Consider the following 23,683-nt stretch of genomic DNA (forward strand, 5'->3'; position numbering starts at 1 on the left):
CAGACATGTCCATCTTCATAAAAAAAATATAAATTTACTAATAAATAAATTTATTTTTTAATTTTTTTTTTAAAAAAAAAAACAAAAAAGAAAGAAGAAAAAAAAAAGAAAAGAAAACTAAGGCCATTGGGGGTGGCCCGATGGCCACCCCCGGCCACTGGGGTGGCAGCGCGCCACCCCAGGCGGCCTCTTGGGGTGGCGCGCGGCCACCCTTTGCCTGCCAGTTTTCTTTTCTTTTCTTTTTTCTTCTTTCTTTTTTGTTTTTTTTTTTAAAAAAATAAATTTATATTTTTTTATGAAGATGGACACGTGTCGCCATCTTATTGGCGACACGTAGCGCTGACGTATAGGGCTAACAGATTCCGTCAAAATGGTAGACGAAAAATTGACACAGGGAGTAAAACGTAATTATTGCATATTACAGGGACCTCCCATGCACTTTTTAAACTATAGGTAGTGAAAAATAATTATGACATACCACAGTGACCAACGGTGCAATTATATATATATATATATAATTGCACCGTTGTGTGTGTGTGTGTGTGTGTGTGTGTGTGTGTGTGTGATTTTGATAAAATTCCTTCTCTTTTTGTTTTTAAAACAATTCTTAGGTTCGTACACTTAAATGCATGTCTCTCTAGACTCTTGATATTAACTTTCAAAAGTTGTTCGATCTCTGTTTTTCTTGGATTAATCACGGGCACGGTTCAAAGGTAAAAGAAAGATGAAATAATACTGAAGTTCTACTTCAGAGATAGTTTATATTTCATGAAGAATTTTCAATTCTAATGTTTACTTGGTCAAAATCAGCCGTTAAAAAAAATACAAAAATTGTTTCCAAGGGTTTCGGTTGACTTATTCAAAGAGTTACAAATTTATATTTCATGAAGATTTTTCAATCCTAATGTTTATTGGTCAAAACGGGCCATCAAAAGAAATACAAAAACCGTTCTTGAGAGCATGATTTGAGCCTCGATCGGGCCGCTTTTGAACTAGCTTCAATTGTTGTATCATGTTCAATAATTAGTCTCGAGGCATCCGATCTGTCCCTGGCTGACTAAGGACGATTTTTAGTATTTTTAGGGTTTCATCGCATTTCTCGTTCGAACAGAATAGAACCTTGTCCAAACGAGATCACAATTGATTGTCTTAATTACATTTCTTTTACTAGGTTTTGCACTATATTTTCTATATAAACTCAACAAGGACAACTTAGGGCATTGTTTGTGTATTTTCTGTAAGTACTGTACAATACGAAACTCTGTAAGTTCTAGTGTTCTCTTATTTTACCTCATGGCTACTCATTCAGAACTTGGGGTGGGGGGAGTTTATTAAGGTTGTCGAAATTTGTAATAAAATGAAAATATTGGAAAGATTTTAGTGCGCAGAAGTGAAGAGAAAAGGAGTTAAGGACACAAGAATTTTAGGGTGGTTTCGGCCTTAGAGGTCTACAATTATCACTAAGAATTGCTGGATACGATTACAATATGCTCTCTTTACTTAATTAGATGATTTACTATACAAATTATTTCTATTTATAGGAGAAAAAAAAAATAAGTGGAGAGAATACAAATTAGGTAGAATTTGATTACAATCACCCATAATTCTTATATAGAAAATCTATCGAACCTCGAAAGGAAATCCTATATCCTAACAAATGTGCCTCCAGATTAATTGAGGATTATAATCTCTATGAAATGAAAAATGAATGTAATTAATGCTCCGTTGTTTCGATGTAAAATAATTTCCGTCGAAAAATGGTTTCAGGGAAGTTATTTTTCTAGAAAATATTTTTCTTCGAAAGCATTTTTTGGTGTTTGGCGCGTACAGAAAATCACAAATATTCTTTATATTTTTATTCAATCATATTAACCTATAAAAACCAATTTTAATTCAAAACATATAAATATTAATGTAAAATAATATAAAAATCACTGGTAACGAGATTTCGTCACTGACCGATAGGATTTCAGCCACTTTTACCGGATTCCGGCTACTATAGCCAGAATTCGAGATAAAGGCCGAAATTTGGACAGTTTCGTCGGAATTTGGGTTGGCCGGATTCCAATAAAAGTCACCAGATTCCGGCCAAAACTGCCGAAATCCAGCACAGAACCGCCGGGCTCCGGCCTACTGGCTAGGTCCCGGCTAGTCGGCAAAGATCTGGTCGGGATTTTCTAGCCAGATACGTCCGGCCGGTCGGCCGAAATACGACTAGTTTAGTCACCGGATTCTGTCTCCGGCTGACTGGATTCCGGCGAAGATGGCCAGATTCCGTTGCCAGATTTCGGCGACATTGATCGAATGTTAGCGAATTTTCGTATTGGCAAGATTTCGGTGATGGTCGACTGTGTCGTTTAAAAGCGGTTGAATGCGTCTGGTGTCTTTGAAAAATGATTTATCATTTTTGAAAATTTACTAAGCATTTTTGGTTAAACAAAAATCATTTTCGGTTGACTATTATTTTCGCTCCTACCAAACACCGGAAAATGCCGAAATCATTTTACACCGAAACAAACGAAGTATAATTGGTAAAAGCTGTCACTTTGGGCTTACGGGCCATATCTTTTATAAAGTTGATCCCTACATGCCTGCCGAGTTTTCCCCGTAATGGAAAGGGTTTTTTTTTTTTTTTGGTAAAAAAAATTATTTTATATATATATATATAATGAGTTAGAAGATGGCTTGACTTTGAGAGCAAAGTTGTGGCCAATTGTGTTACGGTTTGCCATATTTTCTGTTGTTACTTCTAATTGGCCAAGAATGATGAGTAAGATTCGTGCATGCATGCTTTGGTAGAATATTCAAAAAGTAGTGTGAACATATATATAACCAAGATGACCTTGCTATATGTATCATTATCCCATCATTATCCCATTTGTACGATCTGAATTTCAATATCGTTTTTCTATGGTTTAAATCTCCGTATATTATATATATTTTCAATTAGAAGGTCATGAGTACGCCTAGCACATGCGAAGATGTAGCTTGAGTGTGTTGGGTCGCAAATTAAACAAATACAATATTTACAACTCCTTTCAAAAAAAAAAAAAAAACCAAAGAATTGAGGGGAAAAAAAATAACAAATACAAAAATTTGTTAGAATTGTGTCAGCATTATGAAATATAAATGTAATAAATAACATTACTCATTTAAAAAAATAATAATAATAATAATTAACCTAAATAATTTTAAATTACGGGTTGTGAACATCTCTATACTTTAAATCTTAAATATAGAAATTCTTTTGTATATTAGAATGTGAAGGATTTGATGATGTATTTAATTGGAAAAGATATTAAATTTTTAGGTAAAATCCTAAAATAAAACTAACTTCGTTGGGTTTTTGTGGTTCACTGTTAGGTTCAAATACATTGGATATGGAAAAATAATAAAGGTTAAGTGGGATACATGGAGGCAATATAAAAATAAAATAAAAAATGGTCTAATCAATAATGTAGTCTTCTTTCAACAGTTTAAAAGAGAACCTTCTACTCCCATAAGTCAATGACTTTCAGCATAGGATCAAAGATGCTGACGAGTGTTCGTATGATATTCGATCATATATATGCTTCATGACATATGCACTGACACAAGGTCTTTCTCTCTTCCCTATAGCAATACAGAGAGAGAGAGAGAGAGAGAGAGAGAGAGATCACGGGTATAACGATATATGAAACTTGATGCATGCAATGCCCGTGTATATGAGATCGATGATCAAGAATCCACATATATATAAATGTTGCCGGCCATTTATCTTTTGCGGCAATCAGAAAAACAATGTCTATAGAAGCTCTGGCAATGGCAGGCATGGATTACAGAGAAAGCGGCATCAAGCTGGAAGAGTGGGAGAAGAGTACTGGCTTGGAACAGCCACCACTCCATTTGGTAGCCGAGCAAAATTCTTGCGTTGAGGATGAGAAAATGGGTGGTGGTGATGTAATATTTGAGGCAAATGGGCAATGGACGAAAGCCAGGATGCGCGAATGGGCCAAAGCTGTTGCTGCATTAATGGATCGAGAGGCCTAATCCTCCTGGACTCCTGGTTGACCCCAATCTGTCAGATTCATGCGTGCATTGATTGAATATTCAAAACTAGTGTGAAAATAATAATGAAGTTCCGCTTCTGACGTCTGTGAACGAGCATCCATTAATTAACATATTCATACGTAGTACTCTGAAAATGATCGATCAATATCCTCTTTCTTTTCTTTTAAGTCTCCGTACGTACACTGTACGTAAATATGCTTCTCCATTTGCACCCCGTCCCCGTGATCGATCACAAGGGGAGAGAGATCATTCCTTGAAAATTGCTCTGCTCTTGACTGGGATCTGGTCAATTCAAAATATGCATTAATAATTCAGGCTTGTAAAAGAGAATGTACAAATTAAGCTGCTGATCAATCAAGAAGTTTGAGTACTCAGCTTGTCACCTATGGTCTTTGTTGGGTGTCTGCCATGCATCATACACAAGCAAATTAAGCTTCATTTTGCTGCTTATTAATCCAAGCATACACAAAACTGTTAAATTTTCACCTATTTTAAAAAATTTAAGATAAATGAGAGAATTATAATATTAATTAAATGATTAAAACACAATTTACGCTACTTTTGGGATAAGCATGCTACAGCAGCTGCCTATTGTTTACCATTTTTTAAAAACTGTTAATTTTTTATATAAATAATTATTTAACATGATATTATAGTCGAGGTCATAGCTACAATTAATGATGGATCGAGACTAATCTGCTACACTTTCAAATGAAAGTTGTAAAGTTAATTATTGTAAAGCTAGATTTGATCAACGATAATTATGTCATATTTTTGGAGGAACGGTAATAGAGAGGTCATGTTTTAATTAAATAAAATATTGGTATACATTGTAATTGTTCCTCCCATAAAAAAATAATTAATTAATTAAAATTGATTTGATATCAATTTACAAATTAACGCTACTGACAATTAATTTGATTTGATTCCATTAGGTAATTTAATACAATTAACTTACCATACCGTACACCGTATATACAATTTATTATTAAATATAATAAATCATATATACATATGGCATATAGGCCATATATAGAAGATAAAATATTACATTAATTAGATGCATGTCTCTCTAAACTCTTGATATTAATTTCTCTTTTTTTAGACTAATCACAGGCAGAAGTCAAAGGCAAAAGATAGATGAAATAATACCGAAGTTCTACTTCAGAGATTGTTCATATTTCATAAAGAATATTCAACTTCAATGTTTCCTTGGTGGTCAAAATGGGCTGTCAAAAGAAATACAAAAATTGTTCCTAAGAGTTTCGGTTGACTTATTCAAAGAGCTACAAATTCATATTTCATAAAGATTTTTCAATTCCAAGGTTTACATCTCAAAACGGGCAATCAAAACTATCCTCGAGAGCTTTGATTTGAGTCTAAATCGGACGGCTTTTGAACTAGCTATAGGTGTTGAAGCATGTTCAATAATTAGTCTCGAGGCATCCGATCTGTCCCTGGCTGACTAAGGAATGTTTTAAGTATTTTTAGGGTTTCATCACATTTTTCGTTAGAACAGAATATAACCTTGTCCAAACGAGATCGCAATTGATTGTCTTAATCACATTTCTTTTACCAAGTTTTGGACTCTATTTTCTATATAAACTCAACAAGGACAACTTAATTAGGTCACCATTTGTGTATTTTCCATTAGTACTTTTCAATATACGAAACTCTCTAAGTTCGAGTGTTCTCTTATTTTACCTCATGGCTTTTCATTCAGAACTTGGGGTACAGTGGGGGGAGTCCATTAATGTTGTAGAAATTTGTAATGAAATAAAAATATTGGAAAGTTATGGCAAAAGCGAAGAGAAAAGGACACAAGATTTTGAAGGTGGTTTCAGGCTTAGAGTCTACATCTGTCACTAAGAATTGCCAGATAAGACTTCAGTAAGCTCTTATTACTTAATGAGATGATTTACAATACAAATTACCCATATTTATTAGGAAAAAAAAAAAAGTGGAGAGAATACAAACTAGGTAGAATTTGATTACAATCACCCATACTTCTTATATAGAAAATCTATCGAACCTCAAAAGGAAATCCTACATTCTAACAAATGTGCCTCCTAATTAAGGATTCTAATCTCTTAAAAATGAAAACTGATTGTAATTAACAAGTAAAAGCTATCACTTTGGGCTTTAGGGAGGGAGAGGTTACAAAAACACTTCTTACACACCTATTCTCTCACATGGGATGGAATTCACACCATATGGGCCCCATCTCATGTGAGAGAGTAGATGTGTAAGGAGTGTGTAAAGAGTGTTTTTTTATCTTTTCCTTAGGGGCCATATCTTCTATAAAGCCGATCCCTAATGCCGATTTTTCTCGTAATGGAAAGGTTTTTTATTTTTTATTTTTTATTTTATTATACATAAATATAATGTAATGGTTCAAATTAACCAGCCGTGGAATCTACACACCTGAGTAAGCACGATGACTTGTAGATGCATGAGTTGTATAAAACTTCTTTCCAAAAAAAAGAAATTGTATACAACTTGGTATTACAAGATTATAAAGACAAATTATATATATATATTGTCAATGAGTTTACAGAGGCTGAATCGCTTTGGATAGCATGGATAGAAGCAAAATGGCCGGTTGAAGGGGATCAAGGAGTCTATGGCAAATTGCTATCTCTAAAAATTGCACTTGGAGTTGGAATTAAGCTAGAAGTTGTTGAAACTTCAGGATATAGCTAAGACCTTCATCTGTTATAAAGTGGGTGATGGATGCCATTTTTTTTTTTTTTTTGATTGCTGGCATCCAGCAGAATATTTGTTGGACACTTACGGGCATAGAGTAGTGTATGATTCGAGTATTCCACTTGAGTCTAGACTATCTACTATCATCAAATATGGAGACTGGTTTTGGCTCTATGCTCGGTCTAATAATATAGTGGATATCCAAAGCAGAATTCCAGAAATTGCTTTAGGTGGTTCTGATCTACCCATATGGAATTCCAGTTCTGAGACTTACTCATGTGCAGCAGCTTGGGAGAAATTGCGGGTAAAAAAGCTTGTTGTATATTGGTGGAAAATTGTATGGTTTTCCCACTCTATACCTAGGCACTCTTTCTTCCTCTGGTTAGTCTTTCGTGTCGCCATTGTTACCAAGGAGATCGATAATGTGTCGCTGGGGTTATGCTGGAAGGACCAACTGCCAGTTTTTTCATGGGTTCCAGGAGATCCAGGATCATATTTTCTTCCAATGCAGCTTTAGTAGACGTATATGGAAGACTATTATGGCTGAGGGCTCTTTTCCTAATCCTCCTATTGATTGGGAAAGTGTAGCGGAATGGAGTGTTGCAGTTTTGTATGGAAAATGATTGAATTTCAATCTTGGCAAGCTTTGTTTTGGGGTGTGTATCAACTGTGGAAGCAGAGGAATGCATTGTTGCATGGAAGAATTCCTAAGTCTAAGGAGGCTATCATTATGCAGATTAAATGGGAAGTGAAGTCTAGTTAGGATCCTTGCTAAGGGTTCTTTTAAGAGAATAGATAAGCATATAGACCTTGTAACTTGTATATAGGTGGAGTCTACGTACATAAGTTGTCGTAAGTTGGTTTTTTCGCTTGCTGGTTTGTGATCAGTTGTGCTTCAGGGTTTGTAAGTGTGTCCTTTTTGTAAGGATTTGTTCCAGTCTTCACTGGCTTGTTGTCTTGTAATGTTGAGTTTTCCTTAATAAAGCTTTAGTTCATCCAATATATATATATATATATATATATATATATATATATATATATATATATATATATATATATATATATATATTTGTTAGAATTGTGTCAGCATTATGAAATATAAATGTAGTATATAACATTACTCATTTCAAAAAAAAAAAAAAAACTAATTAACCTTAATAATTATAAATTACGGGTTGTGAACATCTCTATACTTTAAATCTTAAATATAGAAATTCTTTTGTATATTAGAATGTGAAGGATTTGATGATGTATTTAATTGGAAAAGATATTAAATTTTTAGGTAAAATCCTAAAATAAAACTAACTTCGTTGGGTTTTTGTGGTTCACTGTTAGGTTCAAATACGTACATTGGATATGGAAAAATAATAAAGGTTAAGTGGGATACATGGAGGCAATATAAAAAAAAAAAAAAAAAAAAATGGTCTAATCAATAATGTAGTCTTCTTTCAACAGTTTAAAAGAGAACCTTCTACTCCGACAAGTCAATGACTTTCAGCAATTCTATATAAAAATGAACTCGCGGATAAACTTGAAAAAAAAAAAAATACGTAATTCATTTCATTGACTACATTTGTCAACGATAATTATTCGTACACTGTACGGATACAAAAATAATTCAAGTATCCGTACACTGTACGTAAATATGCGTTTCTCCATTTGCACCCCGTCCCCGTGATCGATCACAAGGGGACCGGAGAGAGATCATTCCTTGAAAATTGCTCTGCTCTTGACTGGGATCTGGTCAATTCAAAATACGCATTAATTCAGGCTTGTAAAAGAGAACGTACATTATCCTCTTTCTATTCTTTTAAGTCTCCGTACGTACACTGTACGTAAATATGCTTCTCCATTTGCAGTTTTGCACCCCGTCCCCGTGATCGATCACAAGGGGAGAGAGATCATTCCTTGAAAATTGCCCTGATCATGACTGGGATCTGGTCAATTCAAAATATGCATTAATAATTCAGGCTTGTAAAAGAGAACGTCCAAAGCTGCTGATCAATCAAAGAAGTTTGAGTACTCAGCTTGTCACCTATGGTCTTTGTTGGGCCTTCTAGCGTTTGCCATGCATCATACACAAGCAAAGCTCCATTTTGCTGCTTATTAATCCAAGCATACACAAAACTGTCAAATTATCACTTATTTTAAAAAAAATTAAGATAAATGGGAGAGTTATAATATTAATTAAATGATTAAAACACAATTTACGCTACTTTTGAGATAGGCATTACCATGTTTTAAAAACTGTTAATTTTTTCAATAAATAGTTATTTAACATGATATTAGAGTTAAGATCATAACTACAATTAATGAAAGATCGAGACTCATCTGCTACACTCTCAAATGAAAGTTGTAAAGTTAATTATTGTAAAGTTAGATTTGATCAACGATAATTATGTCAAATTTTTGGGGGAACGGTAATAGAGAGGTCATATTTTAATTAAATAAAAGATTGGTATACACTATAATTGTTCATCCCATCAAGAAATAATTAATTAATTAAAATTGATTTGATATCAATTTACAAATTAACGCCAATGACAATTAATTTGATTTGATTCTATTAGGTAATTTAATACAATTAACTTACCATACCGTACACCGTATATATAATTTACTATTAAATATAATAAATCATATATACATGTGGCATAGAGGCCATATATAGATCGAAGATAAAGTATTACATTAATTAGATGCATGTCTCTCTAGACTCTTGATATTAATTTCTCTTTTTTTTTTTTTTGACTAATCACGAGCAAGAGTTAAAGGGAAAAGATAGATGAAACAATACCGAAGTTCTACTTCAGAGATTGTTCATATTTCATGAAGAATTTTCAACTTCAACGTTTACTTTGTCAAAATGGGCTGTCAAAAGAAATGCAAAAATTGCTCCTGAGAGTTTCGGTTGACTTATTCAAAGAGCTACAAATTCATATTTCATGAAGATTTTTCAATTTCAAGGTTTACTTCTCAAAACGGGCAATCAAAACTATCCTCGAGAGTTTCGATTTGAGTCTCGATCGGACAGCTTTTGAACTACCTATAGGTGTTGCATCATGTTCAATAATTAGTCTCGAGGCATCCGATATGTCCCTGGCTGACTAAGTAATGTTTTTAGTATTTTTAGGGGTTCATCGTATTTCTCGTTAGAACGGAATATAACCCCGTCCAAACGAGATCGCAATTGATTGTCGTAATTACATTTCTTTTACTAGGTTTTTGGACTCTATTTTTTATATAAACTCAACAAGGACAACGTAATTAGGTCACCGTTTGTGTATTTTTCATAAGTACTTTTCAATACAAAACCCTTTAAGCTCGAGTGTTCTCTTATTTTACCTCAAGGCTTCTCGATCATTCAGAACTTGGCCGGTGCGGGGAGTCTATTAATGTTGTAGAAATTTGTAATGAAATGAAAATATCAGAAAGATTATAAAAGAAGTGGAGAGAAAAGGACACAAGATTTTTAAGGTGGTTTCAGCCTTAGAGTCTACGTCTATCACTAAGAATTGCCAGATAAGGTTACAGTATATATGCTCTTATTACTTTATTAGATTATTTACAATACAAATTACCCCTATTTATAGGAGAAATAATAATAATAAGTGGAGAGAATACAAATTAGGTAGAATTTGATTACAATCACCCATAATTCTTATATAGAAAATCTATCGAACCTCAAAAGGAAATACATTCTAACAAATGTGCCTCCTAATTAATTGAGGATTCTAATCTCTTAAAAATGAAAACTGATTGTAATTAACAAGTAAAAGCGCTATAACTTTGGGCTGGGAGAGGTGGGGGGAGTGTTACAAAAACACTCCTTACACACAGGGGCGGAGCTAGAAAGTATTTTGGGCAGTGATCAAGCCACCAAGGTATGGATTATAAATCTATTAAAATAGAAGTAGGGTCAAAGCATGAATAAAAAAATATTAAAATTGAAGATGAAATAAATATATAAAAACTGTTTTGACGTTACATAAAAGATAATAATATTTTTTTCAATATTTTGGGGTAATTGTATTAGTCCTTGACAAAGAAAACAAAATCGTCAATTAAATAACTTCAAATGTTAAAGTTTTCTTTATTTATATATGTAATAACTAGAAGCTTCAGGGTTTTTGGGTCATTTTCATTTATAGTGAAGAAAGATTAAAATAAAATTAATTACAAAGTCTGACGTGTGGGTAAGTGACTCATTCATCAAAACCTCGCAAAACACTTCCAACAAAAACCCCTTATCTTTTCCTTCTTCCTCTTTCTTCCTCTCACCGCACCACAACCCTAATAGATAAGATCGAAGATGAAATGGGGGGGGGGGGGGGGGGGGGTGCATGGCCCCTACCGGCCACTGCTTATACATCATTTAGACACACATCCTTTCATATGGGGTGGGACTCACATCACATAGACCACACCTCATGTGAGAAGGTGGATGTGTAAAAGGTGTAAAATAAGTATTTTTTTTATCTTTTCCCTAGAGGCCATATCTTTTATAAAGTCGATCCCTAATTCCGATTTTTACCCTAATGAAAAGGTTTTTTTTTTAATATTTTATTTTATTATATATATATATATATAATGGAATCGTTCAAATTAACCACCCGTGGAATCTACACGTACACCTGAGTATGCACGATGACCTATAGATGCATCAGTTGTATAAAACTTCTTTCCAAAAAAAAAAAATTGTATACAACTTGGTATTACAAGATTATAAAGATAAATTATATATATAACTGTAAATATTGTCAATGAGTTTACAAAGGCTGGATCACTTTGGATGGCATGGATAGAAGCAAACTGGCCGGTTGAAGGGGATCGGGGAGTCTATGGCAAATTGCTATCTCTAAAAATTGCTCTTGGAGTTGGAATTAAGCTAGAAGTTGTTGAAACTTCAGGATATAGCTAAGACGACCTTCATTTGTTATAAAGTGGGTGATGGATGCCATTTTTTTTTTTTTATTGATTTCTGGCATCCGGCAGGATATTTGTTGGACACTTATGGACATAGAGCAGTGTATGATTCGGGTATTCCACTTGAGTCTAGGCTATCTACTATCATCAAATATGGAGACTGGTTTTGGCTGTATGCTTGATCTAATAATATAGTGGATATCCAAAGTAGAATTCCAGAAATTGCTTTAGGTGGTTCTGATCTACCTGTATGGAATTCCAGTTCTGGGACTTACTCATGTGCAGCAGCTTGGGAGAAATTGAGGGTGAAAAAGCCTGTTGTATATTGGTGGAAAATTGTATGGTTTTCCCTCTCTAGACCTAGGCACTCTTTCTTCCTCTAGTTGGTCTTTCGTGACGCCATTGTTACCAAGGAGATAATGTGTCGTTAGGGTTATGCTAGAAGCACCAACTGCCTGTTTTGTCGTGGATTTTAGGAGATCCAGGATCATGTTTTCTTCCAATGCAGCTTTAGTAGACGTATATGGAAGGCAATTATGGCTGAGGGCTCTTTTCCTAATCCTCCTATTGATTGGAAAAGTGTAGCAGAATGGAGTGTTGCTGTTTTGCATGAAAAATGATTGAATTCTACTCTTGGCAAGCTTTGTTTTGGGGCATGTGTGTATCAATTGTGGAAGCAGAGGAATGCATTGTTGCATGGAAGAATTCCTAAGTCTGAGGAGGCCATCATGATGCAGATTAAATGGGAAGTGAAGTCTAGCTAGGATCCTTGCTAAGGGTTCTTCTAAGAGAATAGATAAGCATATAGATCTTGTAAATAGGTGGAGTCTACAAAAGTTGTTGTAATTAAGTTGATTTTTTTGCTTGCAGGTTTGCCAGCTGTGCTTCAGTGTTTGTAAGTGTGTCCTTTTTGTAAGGATTTGTTCCAATCTTCACTGGCGTGTTGTCTTGTAATGTTGAGTTTTGCTTAATAAAGCTTTAATTCATCCAAAAAAACAAAATATTATCAATTAGTTAGAAAATGGCTCGACTTTGAGAGCAAAGTTGTGGCCAATTGTGTTACGGTTTGCTATATTTTCTGTTGTTACTTCTAATTGGCCAAGAATGATGACTAAGATTCGTGCATGCATGCTTTGGTAGAATCTTCAAAAGTAGTGTGAACATATATATAACCAAGATGACCTTGCTATATATATCATTATCCCATTTATACGATCGATCTGAAATTCAATATCGTTTTTCTATGGTTTAAATCTCCGTATATTATATATATTTTCAATTAGAAGGTTCTAATACGCCTAGCACATGTGAAGATGTAGCTTGAGTGTGTTGGGTCGCAAATTGAACAAATACAGTATTCACATCTCTTTTAAAAAAAAAAAAATCAAAGAATTGAGGGGAAAAAAATCATGAAAACTCATGAAAATACAAAATAAATTGTAGCTTAGGCCGTCCTTATTAGGTTTATATAGAGAAAAGAGTCTTAATTAACCCTACTAAAAAATGATCATATGTGCTGCAATCTTGTTTGAACGAGACTAGCTCCTCGATAGAACAAACTAGCTAGGTTCGACCGTGCCATCAATTGAACACCACCTCGAGTTTTTATATGATGCCACACCTCGTTCGATTGAGATGATGTCTCGTTTGAAAAAGACATGTAATGCAGCATCTCAGTCGAATATTGGTAATCGACCTAGTCTTCATCAACCTAGTTAGGCTCCTCGAAATTTTTACCAAAGTTCATCCAACAGACTCATTTTAACTTAATAAATGTTATAATTGAAAAGGTTTTATAAATATGAATTTATAGCCCTTTGAAAAAACTTTTTAACGCCATCAAAATTGCCTTCATATGATATTTAAATCATAAAATATGACAATTTTACTAGAACGTAACTGATCGATCTGCTCATTAACTGGGCTGCATGCCCTGTGACTGATCTGGTCAATTCAACACATGCAGATATTTTTGTCGAACTAGATGGTGGGGAAGAATTAATTAATTAGCTAATTAATCTTTCCATCTTTCGTACGTAATAAATGTTTTTTTAAATGTTTCATTTAACGCCAAAAATTGCATATGCTGTCCACCCTAGGGCTATGGATCCAGGCAGGGCAGACCAACGCCTTGGGGTGGGGGACATTGCAAAATGTTTAAAAATATCCTGAAAATATATCTATTTTAATAATTTGTCACTTCAAAATGATATTTTTGTCCCCTTAAAGTAATATTTGTGTCCCCTTGATTTTTTTTTTTCTAAGTTTTGTCCTATATATCTTCCATCACAAAAAACCTAAAATACCTCATTCATTTAGTTTCCCTCCATATTTTAATTGGCTTCTTCTAATCAGAAACTCAATTTAGTTTATGACTTTGATTGAAGATATGAAATGAAAAGTTAAATAGTTTTAGTTCTTTGAGGAACTTCTAACCAACAATCAATTTTTTGAATGATTATTCTGTCATCATTGAATTGGGTTCGATCACAATATTTGTTTTAGCATCTCAAGTTAAATGGTTTAATCATTTATGATTACACTATTGTTTTGCTCAACTCATAACATTATTATTAATTGGGATTTTAAGAAATTGTTAGGAGAAAAAGTCCATAAGGTACCGTTTTTATTGGACCTTATAGATCGTACGTGTTTAGTTTATTTTGCTAGTTTATATTATTGTTTGTTTGTTTGTGATTCCATGAGATTAAATGTAAGATTCATATGCTTTTATTATATGCTTTTTTATTTGTGTAAATTTGTCTCCCCAACAAAACAAAAAAATCAGTCTTAGCTTCCACACCAAAAATCTTGGTTCCGCCCTAGATTCCGGCATGTAATTATAGAGACGAAACTGCTCCTAGAAGGTAATTGACTCAGCTTGTCAGTTATCTTATTCGACCCTCTATCATCATAAACATGCATGCAAAGCTCCGTTTTGGTGCTTGTTAATTAATGGAAGCATAAACAAAACTGTGCTCAACTTAATTATAAGCATCACATTCTCCTTAGATGTTTGATCGAGTTTCTTCATGTTTGACTTTGATGGTCCAATCTCAGATGTTGACCATAGACTAGTAAATATTGATCCATATTGCCCCATCATTCAAATTGTTTTCATTAATCCTACAGATTTATAATTATTTATGTTCACATTGATATAAATAGCATAGGATCAAAGATGCTGACGAGTGTTCGTATGACATTCGATCATATATATGCTTCATGACATATGCACTGACACAAGGTCTTTCTCTCTTCCCTATAGCAATACACAGAGAGAGAGAGAGAGAGAGAGAGAGAGAGAGAGAGAGATCACGGGTATAACGATATATGAGAGAGAGAGAGAGAGAGAGAGAGAGAGAGAGAGATCACGGGTATAACGATATATGAAACTTGATGCATGCAATGCCCGTGTATATGAGATCGATGATCAAGAATCTACATATATATAATGTTGCCAGCCATTTATCTTTTGCGGCAATCAGAAAAACAATGTCTATAGAAGCTCTGGCAATGGCAGGCATGGATTACAGAGAAAGCGGCATCAAGCTGGAAGAGTGGGAGAAGAGTACTGGCTTGGAACAGCCACCACTCCATCTGGTAGCCGAGCAAAATTCTTGCGTTGAGGATGAGAAAATGGGTGGTGGTGATGTAATATTTGAGGCAAATGGAGAATGGACGAAAGCCAGGATGCGCGAATGGGCCAAAGCTGTTGCTGCATTAATGGATCGATAGGCCTAATCCTCCTGGTTGACCCCAAGCTCTCAGATTCGTGCATGCATGCATGCCTTGATAGAATATTCAAAGCTAGCCAAGACCAAGAAAGATCATTGTGTTTTGTGAAATGTGTGTTTTGTCGGCATGGCATCAAGGACAGAGATCATTTATTTTTTTTGTGTGGATTCAGTAGTCGAGTTTGGAAGGATGCTATGGGTCTTTGTACATCTTGAACCCCCCCCCCCCCCCCCCCCCCCCCCAAAGTGAGATGATATTGTTAATTTGGAGATGCAGAGTTGGAAGGGTGCTAAATTGAAAGCTTATCCTAGCTTTGTCAGTTGATATTTGGTTCTATTGTTTACAACTTTTGGAGAAACTATAATGCTATATGTTATATTAATCATCCCAAAACTGAAAAATAATTGCTCAAACAGATTGTATAGGATGTTAGAACTAAGATTCTCTCTAAAGGTAAGTTTAAGGCCATTAAAGGAAATGTTATCCTTTGTAGGATTTGGGGTACTTTAGATGAGATTTCAGTTTGATTTTTGTTGTATTTAATTTTCTCGTTGTCCGGCCTACTCTTGTTGAATTCTTTAGGTGGGTTGTTGTCTTTTGCTTTAGCTTTGCTAAGGTTTCTTTGTAATTAGATACTTTGTTGATAATGAAAGTTACTCGTTCATAAAACATAAAAAATAAAAATAAATAAAAAATAATAAAAAAGAAGAAGAACAAAGATCCACGAAAACTAGTGGAGCTCGGAGAAACCACACTATAGAGCACCCACCAAGCAAAGAACACAAAGCCAAACAAAGCAAACCACCCAACACAGATAGCACTCCAACAAGCACAGCGGTTGGAGAAGCCGTGTTGATCTACCACAAACCGGTCACCCCTCCTTTGGCCAAAGCCAGTGCCCCCTTCAATCCATTTCTTTTTCTTCTTTTTTTAAAAAAATAATTTTATTTTATATATTTTTTATTATTATTATTATGAGTGATGTGTTACAATATATGATTGGTGTCTGGCAATGATGTTCTATCTCAAGCTATACACAGAGTCCAAGACAAACACTCAAGCGATAATCAAGCAGAAGACAACAGTCCTAGATCAACAACACTACAGCACAAGGAAGATAAAGCTAAGAGTTGATAACTTGTAATTCAAATGTAATCACATCTCAAATAGAGATAACTTCTCATTTTCAAATGTAAACATATCAGATGAAGATAATAACTGCAATGGTTATCTCATCATCATTGTAACCTAAGATACTTTATAAATACAGGACCTTACCAATACAAAGGTAAGCAATCATAAAATACAATTCATAGATTCTTAGAATTCTATAGTGTCGATATAGCACATAATTGATTCTGACAAATTTTTTTAATGGGTAAGGACCTATTTGTTTTTTGTCTTCTTTTTTTTCTTACCTCATGAATTGTTTAGTCACTTTTTAAACCCCAATGAGCTAATTGTAATGACTCCAAATTAACCGCATAGATAATTAAAAAAAAATGTATTTTTCTCAAAAATGAAGTTACTTTTTGAACGAGAAATATCACGTGCTTGAAGATCAATTCATGGCAAAGTTATAGGCCAATTGTTTTACGGCTTGCTATACATATTCCTGTTATTTCTGATTGGGAAAGAATGAGTTGCAGCAGAGAGAGGCCAAATCCTCCTATTTGACCCCACACTAAAAAAAAAAAAAACGTTGTTTTGAGCTGCTTTTTTAGAACCCTTTTAAGCCCTTAAAACGGCTCTAAACAATTTGAGTCGTTTCTTTTGAACCGTTTTACAAACGGGTCCACACCTCAAGGCTATCATTGAAAAAATATCTAAGAATTAAAATAAATAAAGAATAAAAAAAAATTAAATGATCGATATAGTGAAACAATAGATAATCGGATGTATAATACATTTTGAAACCCATTAGTTAAAATAAATAAAGTAAGTTTTAATTAACTATTTTACATATAAAAATATTTTATATATATATATATATAAATATAGAAGAAGAAGAAGAAGAAGAAGAAGAGAAAGGAATCAGATAGGTCTTGAACAAGCACCGGATCAATTGTAGAAGAATGTTGCTACAATTGCTGGTGCTAAATGGTGTGGTTACTAGATCCTAAAGATTCAACGGCTGATTTTAAAAAGAGATAAACAAAAGATGTGTATGATGTCTCAGAATTGTGTGATACAAATGTGATGTTATAAATATCGAATCAAATTATTCGAAGTTAGGTAAGGAAGGAATTATATTTTTTTCCCGTAACCATCCTACAATGTTAATATGGCCGACAGTCTTAACCAACCTTTGGACTGGCTATTGTTTAAAAAAAAACTAAAAATTATTAAAAAAAAAAAAAAAAAAAAAGTTGATTGAGATTGACATGATAATATTATGAGATAGTTGTGAGATAAAAATGTGGTTTCTAACATTACTCATTTATTTAAGAGAAATGTTATACACTACATTTTTATCTTATTTCTATTCTACTTTGTTAATGTGGCATTGTCAAAGCCTTTAGATTTTTTATTTTTTTTTTAAACAATTTTTATAGTACCACATTAGCGAAATATGATAAAAAAATAAATAAATAAATAAGTGGCATATAACATTTTTCTGTGTTTAAATGAGATAGGCAAAGACAGCCCAAGAGAGGGTTGACTTAAGAGTTATTTCATGGTCAGAATTTAATGTTATTGTATTTAACGGTGTAGATGGCACGTCATTTAAATTTTTTGAATAGTATACCAACATATTTATCACATTGTATCATCTACATCGTTAGATGCATGCAATAACATTAAATCATGACCATGAAATGGCTTTTCTCCATTTCAAATGAAAGAATCCTTGTAATCTGGATCGATGCTCCAATATTCTCTTTTGAAATCTCATTTAAAAGAGGTTAAAATTCCTCTAACCCAAACTTTAATCGTTACCCATTAAAATTCCTCTGATTTTCAACTGTGTTCTGTATGAGTCATTCCTTAAGGTATATGAGTGGAAGTTTATTAACTGAACAACTCCCTTGAGCTTTAGAAGTTCAATATATAAAAAGCCTATGATTTCTAAGTTTAATTCTTAACTTTAAGTGATGTTGTGTAATTTAGAGATTATTGTTATTAAGTATTGATAATGTCATAATAATATTGCTCCGACCCGTTTGGGTTTTTTTTTATTTGTGAGATAATTTTGGAAATTAATTTCGTTTATAGTTGATTTTGTAAATCATTTTTTCTATAATGAAATGTGTTTATGAGAAACTATATATAGTTATTTGAATGCAGACTACATTGTCTTTTAATTTTATTTGATAACTATAGTCTAGAGTAGTTTTTAGTTCCCAAAAAAAAAAATCAAAATAAAAAAATAAAAAATAAAATAAGAAAAAGAAAACTGAGAAAGACAAAAATACTAAGATAAATAAAAATTAAAAAAAAAAACAAAAAAAAAAAAAAAGAAGAAGAAGAAGAAGAAGTAGACAAAATAATAGAAGCTTCAGTACTACGTACTGTGAGGCCATAGGTTGCATAATTATTATCTTCAAGATAAATATTGGTTTATAGAAATTGAAACAGCCAAATTGAAGAATTTAACATATGAAAGCTATTGCATTATATTCCACTGTTTCTCATGACAAAAATGAAGACTTCATTTTGATTATATATAATTACCTAAGTCCAAACCGGCATTAATGTTTGAATTAAGAAGCTATGAATTATATTCTTTAAAACTTATTATGGGTTTGTTGTTGGGAAACCACTCGATCATTTTGCAGTTTTTTTATCTCACCCATATAACCCCTTCCGATATATGATCCTTATGTGCTCAGAAAAAAATTAAAATTAAAATTATAAAATAAAACCCTACCAGGTTGTGCCCTTTGACTCTGCCTCCATGGTGTCTCTCCCTCTCTTGAATCTTCGAAACATAAGACACATCTTCGATCTCCACTGTTTAAGGTTGTGCTTGGCTGCTTTCATCTCCCAGACAAGTCGTCGTTAGATCATGAAGAAAAATCTTTTTGTCTTCGTAATCAGACGAAGATCTAGATGTACATCCTAATTCCCTACAATGACCCGCTATCAAACAAATAAATGTAAGTTGTAACACTCGATCCCAGACAAGCCTTATAGATTGGGCTGGCTCTTCCACTAGGCGACTTAGGCGGTCACCTAAGGCCTCTGGTGGAAGAAGGTCCTATAAAAGATGGAAGAAGCGGCCCCGTGAAACAGATGGAAGAAGACCACATGAAACCCCGTAAAAGATGGAAGAAGGCCTCGTGAAACTGAGACGAAGTTTGCAAAAGACAATTCAACAACTATTTAAAGAAAAAAAAATAGTGCATTATATATCTCTGTTTTGGAATACTAACTCTCATTGAAAAATCAATCGTCAAGGCCTAAAAAAAACAACGATTACCAAGACAAAAATGTGCATTATCTCTCCCTTACTCCAACTCCAACTCCAACAGAAAAATCGATCATTAGAGGCCCAAGAACACAACGCTTTTGCACAGGAAAAAAAAAAAGCACATTATTTTACCCTTTGAGAGACTCTAGAACTCCACATAGAAAAATTAACCGTCAATCTACGAACACGAATTTAAAAGTAAAAAATAAAAAAAATCGTTCTCTTAATTCCAGCAAATTACGAAAATCACTTCTTGAAAAGCTATACAAATTTTTTCAACAGCCAGGTGGTAAGAAGGCCAAGGCTGCTGAGCTCGTCTGAGACTCAATCTCTCCTTCCAACAAACTTTGACACCCATTAACCCAAGGTAAAGGCACAAATACTAAGATGCTACCACTGTGATGGGTGGTAAGATTTTCATCTACTATTTCTCGATCTATGGCTCTTGAGTACTCTCTTTTTCTTTTTTCTTTTTCTTCTTCTCTTCAAGGTTTTTTTATTTTTTTTCCCTGGATCTATGGCGCTGAATTTGAAACTAATGGCTTAACCTTCTTTTCTTTATTGTGAAGACAAGATAAGACCACATGTCATGACCACACCTTTTTCATTATTTTTATCGGTCATCCATAGCCACATGTTCTGATGTACTTGCCAACAGAAACTTGTCATGTTATTAATTTTATTTTTGTTTTTTTACCTCTTATATCACTTTATCGTTTTTATCAAACAAAACTTTTGTATTGTGTAAAAAAACACAAAAACTTGAGTTAAGTAGATTTTTTGTTGAAAAGTAAAATGTTTAGCAAAAACAATAATATTATTGTTTTTGCCCCTGTAAAATTTATATAGGGTACTTGCTACTAGTAATATAACATTGAATTTCAAAAGTGAAAACAATAATTTTAATATACAAGTATAATAAAAAAAAATTAAAAATTTATTTTTATTTAATATTTAAATGTTAAAAGAAAGCCTCATTTAAAATAATCGTCTAAGGCCCCAAAATTTAGTGAGCCGGCCCTGCTTATAGAGAGCAGTTAGTTTAGAAAAACACTCATGTGTGCTCGGTCTGGCAGTATTTACTTGATAGTTGGGAAGAATTAACTTAATCCTTCCATCTTTGGCAGATAATGAAACGAAAAGAAGGATAATTTTTATTTTATTTTATTTTGATGGAAAAATGCATATGCTAATTCAGGGATATTATCACTGCATATATAGAGAACGCACGCAGTGAGGCTATTGAAAAAGAACAAGCTGCAAAGCATCAAATTCTCCGAAGACGTCTACGTTTTCTTCATGTTTGATTTTGATGATCCAACAGCAGATGAGATAATTCAGCCCAACTACTTACTCGGTCAGGCCGTAAGTTTCATAAATGGTCTCTCACACACAATTACTTGCTCAAATTCTCTACACTTTGGTCAGATAATTGCAGACAATCTTTTGATCCGGGTACTTGAACTTGATCAATGTGAAAAGCATAGAATGTTAAGACATGCTGACGACTGCTTGTATGATATGGCTTCATGACATATGCACCGACACAAGGTGCTCGCGCGCGCGCACAGAGGAAGAGAGATCACGGGTACAACGATATAAAAGTGACACATGCAATGCCCGTGTATTTTCCTCTTTTCCCTATCGAAAGCTGAGAATAGAAGATCAAGAATCCACATATAAATTAATGTTACCCTCTATGATCTTTTTGTCTTTGAGGTAAGATTCAAGAAGCAATAGAATTAATATAGCAAGATCTTTTTATATATTAGAGATCGAAGCAATGTCTATTGAAGCTCTGGCAATGGCGGGCATCGATTACATAGAATGCGACATCAAGCTTGAAGAGTGGGAGAAGGTTGGCTTTGAAAAGCCAGCACCACATCTGCTTGCCGACCAAAATTTTAGCATTGAAGCTGAGAAAATGGGTGCTGGTTTTTTGGTGGCTCGTGGAGAATGGATGAAAGCCAGGATGCGCGAATGGGCTAAAGCTGTTGCTGCAATGAATGAGAATAGCATTAAGCCAATTGTAAAGCTTGATTCGATCAATGTTAACCAATTAAGCAATGAGAATCACTCTTGAGATGATAATAATAATAAAGTAACGCTACTCTTTCACGCTAGATTTTTACGTCAGCTTTATATAGATTGGTGTGGCGTGTTTTAAGTTAACTTTTTCGGGCACAACCCAATTTGCTAGAACAAACCAGAGACTCTGCATGCTGTTCCGGAGAGTTATTTTCTTTTTCGTGAATGATTTTGAACAGAATTTTTGGGAGAATTAAAATGATAAAACCTTATTAAGAATTTATAGTGGCATCATTTCCAGTTTTGGCAATTAATTTACTGGAAACTAGAGGAATATTTCTATGATTTGAGATCATGATTAATTAGCATATTTAATCTTTAGCTCTGGTGAAGATCATGGGACGGAGGATATATCCATCGATCCCACAAACTTGTCACCTGCGTGTCTGTAAGCAGACCCAAAAGACGAAGAAAATGAAGCATTTGCTGACTATACCAAGACTAAATTAACTTCCACCATTATTTGTCGGATTCTTTTAAATTGGATTTCTTTTCCAATGGCAACTCTTTTCTGTTTCGATTCTGACTTTTTTCTCGCGGTGGGTGTTGTCATGTTGATGTAGGAGTTGCAGTTGCTTCGTACCCATCACACTTCCACTTCGAAATGAGAAAAGACCAGAGTTTTCTCACCTTTTAAGATTATTGGTGAATTAACATGTCTTGAGTTCTATCACTCACCTTCTATTTTAGCCTCACTTATTGAATGCGTGTTAGAATTTTAAGTTAACTGATTAAAGTCTATTCTTTCCTATTAACTTAAACATTTGGATTTTCAAAAAAAAAAAAAAAAAACTTAAAACTTTTAGAATAAAGAATAATTTAACCTGAAATTATAAGCATCAAATGTCATGAATTCGTACTGTGATTCCATAATTCACCCCTCATTTCACTTAAATATTTCAAGTGTTAAACTTCACTTGTGAAGTTAAGAGTTTAAGCTCACAAGTGAATGAAAGTGTTAAAATATTTAATTAAATGATTAAATTCACTGTTTTTATCAACTTAAGCTTTTAGAATAAGTGGTAGTTTAACATGGTATCAAAATAAAGATCATAAGTTCCTATTAATATTTTTACATGTTGGATCTCACTTATTAAAAATAAATGTTAAAATATAAATTAAATTATTAATTTGATCCCTTCTTACTTGCTTAAACTTTTTAAATAAGTGATAGATTTATCAGGGTCTACTAAAAACCTCTAACAATATATCACACTAACGTATTCATATGCATATCTATGACTTCAAAAGGTATATCTATAGAAGTACCGAACGAACAACGTGCACGTGTGGCAACATTATATATGATTAGACATCCATTGCATATCAAACGCACAATCATTATCGTATTTGCTTTGAAACGATATTTACTTACAAAAGTGAAAGACTTGATAATGAAGAGATGGAGTCGTTGAGACCACGGGGAAAAGCTAGAGAAACTCAGTACATGTAACACCTGTGACGTTTGTTTCCACAAACTTCTTAAAAGAGTTGAACACCTGAGACTTCATTCATCAGAGGGCTCAGATCACACATATAAACACCAAAGCTGGTTAATTTTCTTTCAAGTCAATTCCAAATCTCTCCTCAATTTAACACACCACACACATACAGATTCCTTTTCTGGTGAAGCCATGTCAATCGAAGCTAGCTCTAGCAATGGCAGGCATCAACTCGATCATGTATACAACTGTACCATCATAATTAGTGCCTTTGCCAAAACTACATGTGTACGGGGAGAGAGAGAGAGAGAGAGAGAGA

Source organism: Alnus glutinosa, chromosome 14 (assembly GCF_958979055.1).
Source record: "Alnus glutinosa chromosome 14, dhAlnGlut1.1, whole genome shotgun sequence".
Classification (NCBI taxonomy): Eukaryota; Viridiplantae; Streptophyta; class Magnoliopsida; order Fagales; family Betulaceae; genus Alnus; species Alnus glutinosa.